The following is a 14,325-nucleotide window of genomic DNA, read 5'->3' as shown; positions in this document are numbered from 1 at the left end:
AATCTTGAAAACATAAGGGAGTGCACATTGACAAGGTTGATGGTGTGACCTCTTGTCCGGACGAAAGGAATAAAACACGCCCATCCAAAATCGATTAATTAGTGTTTTTGTTGTTTGTTATGTACGGTTTAGGTTTACTGGGTGGTGTCTTTGTGTTATTGCCACTCTGATTGCCTTGATATGTTGGGTAGTTGTATTTTGTTAGTTAAGATTGTGTTTTGTGGTTTTCGACATCGTTGGGCTCGTCTTGAGTTAGTGTTTAGTTAGGTTGGCCTAGGTTGGTTTAACCTTTTGGAGCCCTTTTGTCGTTAGTTTGTTTCTTTTTCTGTACCGGTTTAGGATTCTTTCATCTTTTGATGAAGTTTTCAATTATTTTATAGTAATCGTTATTTTAGCTAATAAAAATCAATTATCATGTCAAATGTGCATAATGTACCCAATATTGCATATTTGTGTTATTGTGTATGATTAGCGTTATACGGGTCAGTTATCTTTTTATACTTCAATTAATATCTCTAAAATGAGCAAATGCACAGCGGAAGATTTCTTTCAAACCTGAGAATAAACATGCTTTAAAGTGTCAACCAAAAGGTTGGTGAGTTTATTAGTTTATCATAATCGATCATTTCCATAATTTTAATAGACCACAAGATTTTCATTTTCATTTTTCATAATATACATCTCATACACACTACTAGAAAATATGAAAATAGCGACGGCAAAATCCGTCCCTAAACGTGTTTAGCGACAGATTTTCGACGTTTTGAAGCCGACCTTAAAATCACCCTCGGTAAAAATTAGGGACGGATTTAGCGACGGCATTGAAATTAGCGACAGATTAGCGACGGACCCTTTAGGGATGGATTAGCGGCGGACCTATTAGGGACGGATTAGCGACGGTTTGTTATTGTCAGATTAACAACAGATACGTTTAACGACGGATTACCGTTGGATTTTTGAACTCGAATTTGGGACGGCTTAATTAGCGACGGAATATGCGGAGTCCCAAATCTGTCCCTAATTTTGTTTTGTTTTTTTAAATATAATTTTCATAAAATTTAGGTTTTTCATTTTTAGCGTTTTTTGCAGCTCTATTACAAATGTTTTATCATCCTCAACCAGCAAATCAAATCAAAAATTAAAATAAATATTAATAAAAGCATCAAATTTTATTAAACAAATAAAATATCCATACATAAGCTGTATTCACAATGTAATTTGGAGTAACAAATTAGCATCCTAACACAATTAGCTTCGACACAGAAGGTGAAAGAACCGAAAAACATATTTTAGGATTAGATAAACATGTACTCCTATCTCTTATTCTTTTGCATCTCTATCCTAATTTGGTAGATGCTTCATGATTTTGATCAACTTCTCGTGCATCTCCAATCTTATTTTAGGACTTCTTTTCAAAGACGCTTTTCGCGTGCTTCCATCTCCCGTTTTGCATTTTCGCAAGCTTCGAGAATCTAAAATAAGAGTACCTAAAATAAAAAGAAAGGGTAAAACAAAAACAACCAATAATATGTCGAGTTTATAGTAAAATACCTAAGGATAATGGCCGCCGGATATTTCTGTCTTCAAGCACCGGTGTTGCGTCAGGTGGCGCGTGGTTGACTGCACACAGGCAAGAGTGATTGGGATTGGTTCCTAACGAAAAATTGTGTTTAATAAAGCCAGATGTGTCTTCTAAAACCCTGGAAAAAATTGTTGATTAACATTGAATGAAATGTTATGGTTTGAGCTTGAAAAGTTGGAGAAGAAAAAGGGGAGATAGTGAGATAGAGAGAGGCATGGTAGTATCAGTCAACGAGATCTCTATTTTTCTTTTATCTCTATATTTTTAGAAAACCAAACAAACACACTATCTCTAAACACAACCGTAGATCTCTCCACGTGATAAATCCGTCCCTTGAACATCTAACGATCAGGATTTCACTATAATTCAAACCAACACCCACCTTCAAGTTTTTAAAACAAACATAACTAAAATAAATAAATAAAATAGTGTCACATTACTGGCAAATTCTTTTTATATGATTAATTTAATTTATATATATATATATATATATATATATATATATATATATATATATATATATATATATATATATATATATATATATATATATATATATATATATATATATATATATCCCTTTCATTATCGAGCACAATCCATAAAAAAAAAATTGTGACATCACCCTTATTTTAAAACTTTTGAAATCTTATCATATGTTAGCAAGTGCACTTTTTAGAGAATATGTTGTGCATGTACAGAAAAATCAAATAAATATGTTTTGTAAGTAATACACGAGTATATCTCACTTTATTACTCTATCTTATAATGACACAAGCGTAAACTCCATTTTCATTGGTCAAACGACTTAATGGTCCTCTACCATGGATTTTATTTTATTCAACGTACGTATCGTATAAGTATCGTATAAGTGCTCGTGTAAGGATTAGGGACGGACCTTTATTGTTATATTTTTTAAAAATACGATTTACACAAAAATAAATAAACACTGACTCCTATATACAACTATATCACTAAATAAACATACTTAAAAATTAAAAACTTAAAAACTCACCCACCCGTGCCACTATACAAATGTTCGAGTATAAAACTACAAATTCATAAACTCAAAGAACGATTTAAACGCAAAAACAAGATGTATATTATTGTATATATCGTTCCCTTAGTACACTATATGTATACAAACACTTATTAGCACTTAAACGTGCGTATAAGTGCTCTTGTACTCGAGAAAATAATAAATTACATAACTGTCCGTCCCTAATCCTTCCATAATTCCTAAAATTACCGACGGATTAGGGACGGAAATTTATTTTTATATTTTTAAAAAATACGATTTACACAAAAATGAATAAACACTCACTCCTACATACAACTATATCACTAAATAACCATACTTACAAATTAAAAACATAAAAACTCACGCACCCGTGCCACGATGCATACAACGATAGATGTTCGAGTATAAAACTACAAATACATAAACTCAGATAACGGTTTAAACGCGACAAGAAGATGTATATTAGTGTATATCGTTCCCTTAGTACACTATATGTGTACAAACACTTATTAGCACTTCAACGTGCGTATAATTGCTCGTGAACTCGAGAAAATTATAAATTATATAATTGTCCGTCCCTAATTTTTAAAATTACCGACGGATTAGGGACGGACAAATTGGGCCGTCCCAAATCCGTCCCTAAGTCTATTATTTACTGACGGATTCGGGAGGGACTTTGATTATATATTATATATTCTAATTGACTTAAAAAATCCGTCGGAAATCCGTCGTTAATAATACAATTTACTGACGGATTTGGGACGAACATTTATTTAGGGACGGATTTACGACAGATTAGGTTCCGTCCCTAAATCCGTCGGTAAACTGTCCCAAATGCGTCCCAAATCAATTATTTATATGTTCGTTGGAAATTCGTCGGAATCCGTCGGTAATTAGGGACGGAAATTTTGGTCGTCGAAAAATCCGTCGCTAATCTCGGATTTTCTAGTAGTGACATAGAGATAAAAATCATTCATATGGTGAACACATGGTAACCGACATTAACAAGATGCATATAGAATATCCCCATCATTCCGGGACATCCTTCGGACATGATAATTTTGAAGTACTAAAGCATCCACAACAATGGATGGGCTTGTTGGGCCCAATAGATCTATCTTTAGGATTCGCGTCAATTAGGGGCCAGTTCCCTAATTCTTAGGCTACCAAGCTAAAAGAGGCATATTCGATTTCGATCATTCAACCATAGAATGTAGTTTCAATTACTTGTGTCTATTTCGTCAAACATTTATAAAAGCGCATGTATTCTCAGTCCCAAAAATATATATTGCAAAAGCATTTAAAAAGGGAGTAATGAAACTCACGATACTGTATTTCGTAGTAAAAATACATATGACGGCATTGAACAAGTGCAAGGTTGGCCCCGGATTCACGAACCTAATTTTAGCGGACTCATTTTTTTTTACTAATTTTGCTATAATGCGCTGTCAGTATGTCTAACCTTGATGGGAACACTATTCTAACTTGGTTTTTGTTGTTCTCAGGAGATAAGGACAAGGAGGAAGCTCAGAAATAATAACTGAGCAGTTGCTGGTAATTGGTGATTGGGTCTATCTCTGAATAGAGTTTAAGTAGCATATCATGCTACTGTGGTTGACTCTTTTATCATGCATAGTGTAGAAATTGCCATGTTAGAATAATATAGTATGCCTGAGGTTGTATGTGAATTTATGTGTACACTGTGTGAATGACACCAGTCGGGCCTAGGGAGACTGGGGACTCGAGACCATTCCTGGAAGAGGTTAGAGTCCGTATGAGGTCAACCGTGCCTAGGGGAGGTTGGGTCCATAGGCTACTAATTGTGGAGTATAGTGTGAACGATGCACCCCCTGCATCTGGATAACTATACTGTGAATTGAGTAGCAGGGACTATCGGTAGACTCAGGCCCAATCAGCTGGGAGTCGTGTGTGACAACCCGGAAATTTCCAACCAAATTTAAACTTTAATCTTTATATGTTTTCGACACGATAAGCAATATTTGTTAAGTTAAATTGCAAGAATTTTAAACTATGTTCATACATTCATTCAACCTCGACCATGTTCCAATGATTCACGAACCATTAAACGAATATGATTATATATGTATATGTGTATATATATTATAACTTGAAACGTAAACAAAATATTAGATTAAATACTTTATATGATTGTATCTGTTTCAAAATATTTATCAATGGAATTAGAAGATAAGATCAAATGATTGAATTATCAGATATATTGAATTATGATTACAAGTCTCTGTTGAAAGGCCCACGTTGATTTGAGAAATCTTTCCGTTTTAACAATATTCGAAAAATGGTAAAGTGATTTATAAATAAGAACAAATTGTCAATCATTGAGAACTAGACAAAAGATAGTGGAAGATTGAATCTCATAAAGACTCGATTGATCTATTTAGTTTCAAACGTACAAAAACGTTTTCAGTTTAAAAAGAACTTTATTATTAAAACGTATATAACTTTTATAAATATCTAGAACCACTTTTGACAACTCATTACTTAACTAGTATGATAAAGATAACGATATTTATATTTTATTTTATTAAATATATATAACGATTTAAATTAATATTATATATATTTATACGCGTATTATACGTACATAGTTTTATACTTTTACTATACTTAAACTTTACATTTACTTTATTTTTACTTTACTTTAACTTTAATAATTCACTTTAATAATTCATACTTTAATAATTCACTTTAATAATTCATACTTTAATAATTCACTTTAATAATTCATACTTTAATAATTCACTTTAATAATTCATACTTTAATAATTCACTTTAATAATTCATACTTTAATAATTCACTTTAATAATTCAAAAATCTATTATAAATAGAATTCAATAGGTTTCATTATTTCATAGAAACTTGAAAATATTTTTCTCTAAACTCTCTCAATCGATTTACATATATATATATATTTACTCCGTATTATTTCAAGATATTATTAGTATACATAAAATATTACGACGGAGTGCTGTCCGAGTGATTTCGAAATTGTTTTTCGAGTAGGATAGGATTAAGAAAATTATGGGTTATAGCTATGGAGGTGATTGAGTATGGTTCATGGGTATGCTCGTCAGGTCAATATAGTGTTTATCATTTCCGTTGCGTCTACGTACCTTTCCTGCAATATTGAATCTCAATATTGATACGTGAGTACTCATAATTTAACTTTTACATACTAAGTGTATCCCTGACTTGTGCTCGAGTATTTAGGATTATGCATGCTTGTACTTTTGATATTGCCCTTAGACAGGTTAGGTTGAATATTGAATTAGTTACACTTGCGGTTGAGATAAGGTATAAGATATGCATGTCCTTGGAAAGCTAGCAAAAAATTAAGGACTTTTCCTTTAGATATCGAATGGTTTCGATGAACGGATTAGAAGTTATAATCAATTGAATTTTTGATATTTTTATTAAAAATGATTATTATTATCGTCGTTTTTATCGTCGTTCTAGTTTTATCTTATTATTATCATTATTATTATCTTTATCAATAAAAGGGATTTATCATTAAAAATTGTTATTTTTTTTTTATTATTACTATCGTTATTATCGTTAAAGTTATAATTAGTATTATTATAATTATTATCCAATTATTATTATTATTATTATTATTAGTATTATTATTAGTATTATTATTATTATTATCATTATTAATACATATATCATTATTTAAAAATGGATATTGTCATTGTTATTATTATTATTATTACTATATTATCATTAAGATAATTATTAGTATTATCGTTAAAAATGTTATAGTAACTATCATTATTAATATTAGTGTAATTAAAACAAATATTTGTAACACCTAATTATTTTGATTACTATTATTATCATTATTATGAACACGATATAAAAGACGATTAAAAGCTATTAAACGAAACGATTAGGAAATAATGAGTAAGAGTATCATGATGAAATTAAAATATTATAAGATATTGATTTAGATAAAATTATCGTTCTTATTATTTTTATCATTACTATTATTATTAAAAATATCGTTAGTATTAAAACTATCATTTTAACAAAAATTATCATTTTAATAGAAATGTCATTGTTACTATAAAATATTATTATTATTATTATTTTAAATAGAATTATTATTTTAAAGATAATATTAAAAATTATCGTAAATATTAAAGTTATCATAATTAGAATTATCGTTTTATCATAATGTCATCTTAGTAATTATAAATATTGATATTTTTATAATAATAATTATTATTACAAAATAATACAACTTTTACTTACTATCATTATAGATATTATTTTATCAAATAAATATGTGATACAAACATATTTTACTACGTGTAATAACTTACTTTAATAATACCTATCATATTATCTTTATGATATTAAATAAACCCTATAAATTTTATTACTTAATATATATAAAAGTATATTATATTATACAAATTTAATATAAAATTTTATTTATTAATAAATAAATAATATTATTTACTCTAATAAATCTTTTAAAATATTTAAAAATATAAAACGACGATATTTAAACTATATATTAATCATGTATAGATTTTTGGAAATTATTTTGAGTCAAATTTACTTTTGTTGACTTTTGCATATTAGTCTCGAGCATTAGGATTGTGGTACACTATGACTTGACCTAATTTGTTAGACAAATATTGACCAACACATAATTATATATAATTAATTTAGGTTCGTGAATCCGAGGCCAACCTTGCACTTGTTCAATGACGTTATATGTATTTTTACTACAAAATACAGTATGGTGAGTTTCATTTGCCTTTTTTACCCTTTATATTTTTGGGACTGAGAATACATGCGCTTTTATAAATGTTTGACGAAATAGACACAAGTAATTGAAACTACATTCTATGGTTGAATTATCAAAATTGAATATGCCCCTTTTTATTAAAGTCTGGTAATCTAAGAATTAGGGAACAGACACCCTAATTGACGCGAATCCTAAAGATAGATCTATTGGGTCTAACAAACCCCATCCAAAGTACCGGATGCTTTAGTACTTCGAAATTTATATAATGTCCGAAGGAGGATCCCGGAATGATAGGGGATATTCTTATATGTATCTAGTTAATGTCGGTTACCAGGTGTTCACCATATGAATGATTATTTTTGTCTCTATGCATGGGACGTATATTTATGAGAACTGGAAATGAAATTCTTGTGGTCTATTAAAATGATGAAAATAAATGATTATGATAAACTAATGAACTCACCAACCTTTTGGTTGACACTTTAAAGCATGTTTATTCTCAGGTGTTAAAGAAATCTTCCGCTGTGCATTTGCTCATTTTAAAGATATTACTTGGAGTCTTTCATAGCATATTTCGAAGAACGTTGCATTCGAGTCATTGAGTTCATCAAAGATTAGTATTAAATCAATTTATAGTTGGATAGTGGATATTATGAAATGGTATGCATGCCTGTCAATTTTCGATGTAAAGAAATTTTGTCTTTTAAAAACGAATGCAATGTTTGTAAAATGTATCATATAGAGGTCAAATACCTCGCAATGTAATCAACTATTGTGAATCGTTTATAATGTATATGAACGGGTCATTTCAGTTGGTATCAGAGCGGTGGTCTTAGCGAACCATGTCTGCATTAGTGTGTCTAACTGATAAGTCGTTAGGATGCATTAGTGAGTCTGGACTTCGACCGTGTCTGCATGTCAAAAGTTTTGCTTATATTTTTTAGTCGGAAATCATCTGCTTATCATTCTTAGGAAATTACCTGCTTATCATTACTAGTTTAAACACGTCTTGCTACATTAATTGCATGAGTAGTGTATAGACAAAATTCATATCTTAGCGTATCTGCTAAATCATATCTTATCGTATCTGTTACTTTAAACTTTACCTGACATATCCCGTAAATTCCTCCGTAATCTACGAAATCTTTTGTTCTATATCTATGGATATTTTATGTAATTAAAATACCATCCGATAACCGAAAATCATTTCATATCGAAAAAAATCCTTATTCAATCATACGAAATGGAATTCATCATTAATTCAAGTTCCTCGGATTCCGAAATGGAATCCCACTCCAGCTCTGAAAGCAGTGTGACCGGAATGGATCAACCAATTAGCCATCATCTATTCTGGATGAATTGAGGATAGGTTCGTAGCCTCCTCAATCATTGGAGACAAGAAGAAGGTGATCCCTTCCATCCACCCCATTGCCCTCTTAAAGAAGAACCTGAAGCACTTACCGGCGAACCAATCCGAAACACCATTTTCTCTCTCATTTCCAGAGTATCTCGTCACGATTATATACTACATCAAATTCTAGATTATATTTATCCGCTCGTCTGAACCGACAATCACCCCGGTATAATAGAAGAAATCAACGAGCTTCGCGCTCGGGTAGTGGCTTTGGAGAATATGGTGCAAAGATTACAAACACCAGCAGCATCACCAGCAGCATAACCAGTACCACCATCATCAACGCCAACAGTACCATTACCACCTCCAACCACAACCGCGTCGTAAACCTCAACTTCACAATCTGTCCCATGAGCATCAACGTCATACGCACCATAGATACCAAGGAGTACCAACAACAATAACTGACGAAGTATTAATTCATAACTTCATTGGAGAAATATTCCGCGGCGATTATGTAATCTCTAAAGTCTTAGAGATTATCTAATCTAGCCCTAACCATAAATCAGTTAAACGAATCAAAATGATAGAAGGAAGAGTAGAAACCCTAACATAAATGGTGTGTGATTAACAAGCTAAACTTGCTTTACCAACAGCATCAACAGTACCGTCAGCGTTACCAGCATCGTCAGTACAGTCAACATTCGAATCAACAATACCGATAACATCACAAACTCCGTCAATTCAAGAATCACTGTGGACATCATTACGAATCAATAACGTGTATATTGTATCAACGAGTTATGAAGAATTAACTCATTCCCTCTGAAGAAATTATATGTATATTATTTATATATATATATATATATATATATATATATATATATATATATATATATATATATATATATATATATATATATATATATATATATATATATATATAAAACGTGTATATTGTATCAACGAGTTATGATGAAGAAATTATATGTATATTATATATATATATATATATATATATATATATATATATATATATATATATATATATATATATATATTTTTTTTTTTTTTTTTGAAATAAATCTTTTTTGTGCTAAGCTATTGTGTGTGAATCTTAACTACTCGGTTAATTCATATTACAAATATGCAATAATGTACGTCCTTCGACCGCAACTTAACCAGCGTTAACTACAATCTCTGTCGCAATTCAACAAATTCCAATTCATAATAAATCAAGTATATATTTGATTTTACACTTTCATCATCGATGTACTCGAAACTTTTCAGATAACATCATTCGTACTTTGCGAAATTCACAAGAATTCCACGAACTGAACATCATACATCAACAAATAACGAAGTATTGATTCATAATTTCAATGTCATTAAAGAAATACTGCGTAAAAGTTATGTACTTTTTAAAGCCTTTAGGGATTATTCAATTCTAGTTTCAACCGTAAATCAAATGAGTTTAATTTAACATTAACTCATTAAATCTATATTACATCTGAAGAAAATATACATATATATATTTTTATAAAGACTGTAATAAAATTCTTTTGTACAAAATATTAATTGTGAATTTTTTTTTTAACGGGTAGGTAATACCCGAGAGATATATAAATTCACAATTAATATGTTACATTCTTCGAATCTGATTCAGCAAATCATCCATTATACTCCCTACTTTCACAACAATATACATTCTTTTATAGAAATCAAAACAACCATATTCATTCAAAATTTAATTACAGATTCTGATTTTGAAATCTCAAAATTCAACTTGAGATATGACCAAAATCATCACTCTTAGATCCTTACATCTTTCACAAGCTATATTTTGACTTCAAAATTGTGTTAGAACATCAAATGTATGTTAACGATTACAATCTGTGTTCAAACCCTTCAAAAATTTCTGAAGACACTTCGAATGATGAGCAATCGAGATGATGATCCAACCACATGTTACCCACAGTTATGTACCCGAAAAACTCTTAAAACCAAAGTAAAAGTTTAAACAACGTATCCGCGTCAGATTCTTTGGCATTTATTAGCAAAAATAACTTTGCGACTCCTATTCAAAGTAGCCAGTTTTGTCACAGCTCCAGCAAGTCAACTTCAACTTTTCAGTCAGACTAACCTTATTATAACCTTGAGATATACACCTTCGTTACCAGGGAACCTTTTACATTCCACCACATTATTAGCAGATGTACCAACAATTTCATTACCCTTTGACTTTAGCCACTCCAAAAAGTCATTATAATTATTCATTGAAACCCCATCATTTACTCATTCGCATCTTGTAATGAGAATTGCCATACGAATCATTGGGAATTAGCAATCAGTATTTTGAAATCTCGTAGGATGTCTACGTCAACAGTTATATGTGTATATATAACGTCTATCTTCTGGACTTAATTTGAATGTGAAGTTTCTGAAAAACACTCCGAACTACGAATTGGTTCTCCGAAAATGAAAAAAAAAATGCTGATGAAGCAGCAAAAACTATAAACGACTTTAAACGGTAAAAGCTGGATGATAATGATGAAGTGTGTTGGCAAAGCGCAGAAAAAGAGAAGTTTTGGAACTGGAAAATGGATTGAGCAAAGTAGGAAGGAGGCTGTGGACAAATTACAAAGACTGAACCTGACTTCAAAGGATCCAAATGATTCAGTACCTGCTGAAGTCATTAACGAATACCTTGCTCCTGACTCTAAACCCCTGCGAACAATATTCTTCATCATCCTCTGATATTAGAAATTCTAAAATATCATCATATCTTTCATTATAAATATCCTCCATATTTCTGAAGATATTTTCTTAATTTTTCTTATTTGAAATCATATACCTCTTCGCGCTATTTGTATTACATCATAAAAGAAACTATTTTAGTTTCAAAATTCTTAAACATTCAAGTTTAAAACAGGAATATTTTGAGGTAATGTTGGGAACTGAAGCATGAATTAGTATAATATAATGACACTTGATCAATGTGATTATATTACAGTAAGTCATGCTGAGTTTCTAAATGGAACGTGATGATTCACAGATCATAACATCATCATGTACCATGTTATACGACTCTTGTATTCTATTTAACCTCTAAAATATCAAGAAAATATTTCTTGATGATTCGGCCTTTTCCAAGGTATTCTAGTAATTTGACAAGTCAAGATCGTGCCATCACAATTTCCTTCCTAGAACATTAACAATGTTCATTCCGAAATTCATATCTGTGAATTCTGGACCATTACAAGTGGTGCTTAATCGCAAGAAGAAGAAACGAAAGGACAAAACTCCGAAATAGAAATTGGAGTATAAATTGCAGCAAATAAAAGAGAGCATTAACTGTGAATGATAATGATTATAGAAGACAGAAGCAGATACTTTGAAATATAAGGGAACATATAAATCCCAACGACAAACCAGAAATTATAAACCATATATATCGATGCATATAGCAATATAAAGACACGGGAGAACTAGAAACACTATAAACCCAAGAGTATAGTAGAAGTAAATAGATTCTTCCGGCGGTAGATGAAAAATAAGAATGACCGATATGAAAGTTAGAAGTATATCGAGAATCAGAACTGGATGGAGCATATTGATGAATACTTTAAAATATGAGTTGAGGGGGAAAGAATAGAAGGTGATGAAACATGACTAGGAACTTAGAAATCAACAGATTTAACTCACACAATGGCGGAATAAGTGAATCAAACCCTCTAGTGAATAGGTTAAGTTTTTTTTGATTAATTTAGTCAAACCACAGCTAAATCAAGTGTGATTAGATCAACACCTAGAGCTATTATTCACCACCTGGGTGATTTGGACTGAGAGAGAATCGGAGGAGCTCACTAGATCTGAGTGTGTGTAACAAATGAGAGGCTTAACCTAAAATGAAGAACATAAGACTTTATATACCCCTGCTGTTGACTCACCTATACGATTCATTCATCACACGTACGAGTTGACTTCATCAGTCATACGGGTGATCACTCACTCGTGTCTTCTCATTTAGGTTGTAATTGTGACTTAGCTCAGCATCAACCGTGCGTATGAGCCTGTCAGCTGTACTAGTGAGGCTTCACTCGTACGTCTGACTAAGTCTAACATAGTGAAACATCTAAATCTCGTTCCTGTAGTTCCTGTAACCACATACAAACACGGATAGGATAATAACGAGCAATCATGGTGGCCTGTAAACTGTTGTACCTGCAATGCACTCGGGTAGATGTCTAGGAACTTGCATAAAATGCATCAACAGAAGGTGTGAGTTGTAAGGAAACGAAGGAGGTGAATTTATAAGAAAATCTTCGACAGAATAATTAAAATGGACGATCGCATTTAAAGCGGGTCCTAATTCCCTTGATTACCGGAGCGTCAAATCTTATTAAGAAGATTTTCTTCAAATCCCTTGAAATCTGGGAATCAATCATATCTATGTCAAATGATAAGATGAATCTACACTTACTCATTTCACTCTTCTATGTTAGCTTCATTCGTACTCTTCATATAAATGGATTGTTTATCCAAATTATTCGCTGATGATAAAACTCTAATTTTCAGCCCGTATGCATCATGAAAACATACTTATTATCATTCATGACCTTTCCACTCAAATTTCGGGACGAAATTTCTTTAACGGGTAGGTACTGTAACAACCCAGAAATTTCCAACCAAATTTAAACTTTAATCTTTATATGTTTTCGACACGATAAGCAATATTTGTTAAGTTAAATTGCAAGATTTTTAAACTATGTTCATACATTCATTCAACCTCGACCATGTTCCAACGATTCACGAACCATTAAACGAATATGATTATATATGTATATGTGTGTATATATTATAACTTGAAACGTAAACAAAATATTAGATTAAATACTTTATATGATTGTATCTGTTTCAAAATATTTATCAATGGAATTAGAAGATAAGATCAAATGATTGAATTATCAGATATATTGAATTATGATTACAAGTCTCTGTTGAAAGGCCCACGTTGATTTGAGAAATCTTTCCGTATTAACAATATTCGAAAAATGGTAAAGTGATTTATAAATAAGAACAAATTGTCAATCATTGAGAACTAGACAAAGGATAGTGGAAGATTGAATCTCATAAAGACTCGATTGATCTATTTAGTTTCAAACGTACAAAAACGTTTTCAGTTTAAAAAGAACTTTATTATTAAAACGTATATAACTTTTATAAATATCTAGAACCACTTTTAACAACTCATTACTTAACTAGTATGATAAAGATAACGATATTTATATTTTATTTTATTAAATATATATAACGATTTAAATTAATATTATATATATTTATACGCGTATTATACGTACATAGTTTTATACTTTTACTATACTTAAACTTTACCTTTACTTTATTTTTACTTTACTTTAACTTTAATAATTCACTTTAATAATTCATACTTTAATAATTCACTTTAATAATTCATACTTTAATAATTCACTTTAATAATTCATACTTTAATAATTCACTTTAATAATTCATACTTTAATAATTCACTTTAATAACTCATACTTTAATA

Source organism: Rutidosis leptorrhynchoides, chromosome 2, assembly GCF_046630445.1.
Source record: "Rutidosis leptorrhynchoides isolate AG116_Rl617_1_P2 chromosome 2, CSIRO_AGI_Rlap_v1, whole genome shotgun sequence".
In the NCBI taxonomy this organism is placed as follows: domain Eukaryota; kingdom Viridiplantae; phylum Streptophyta; class Magnoliopsida; order Asterales; family Asteraceae; genus Rutidosis; species Rutidosis leptorrhynchoides.
This window is presented reverse-complemented; position numbering follows the sequence as displayed.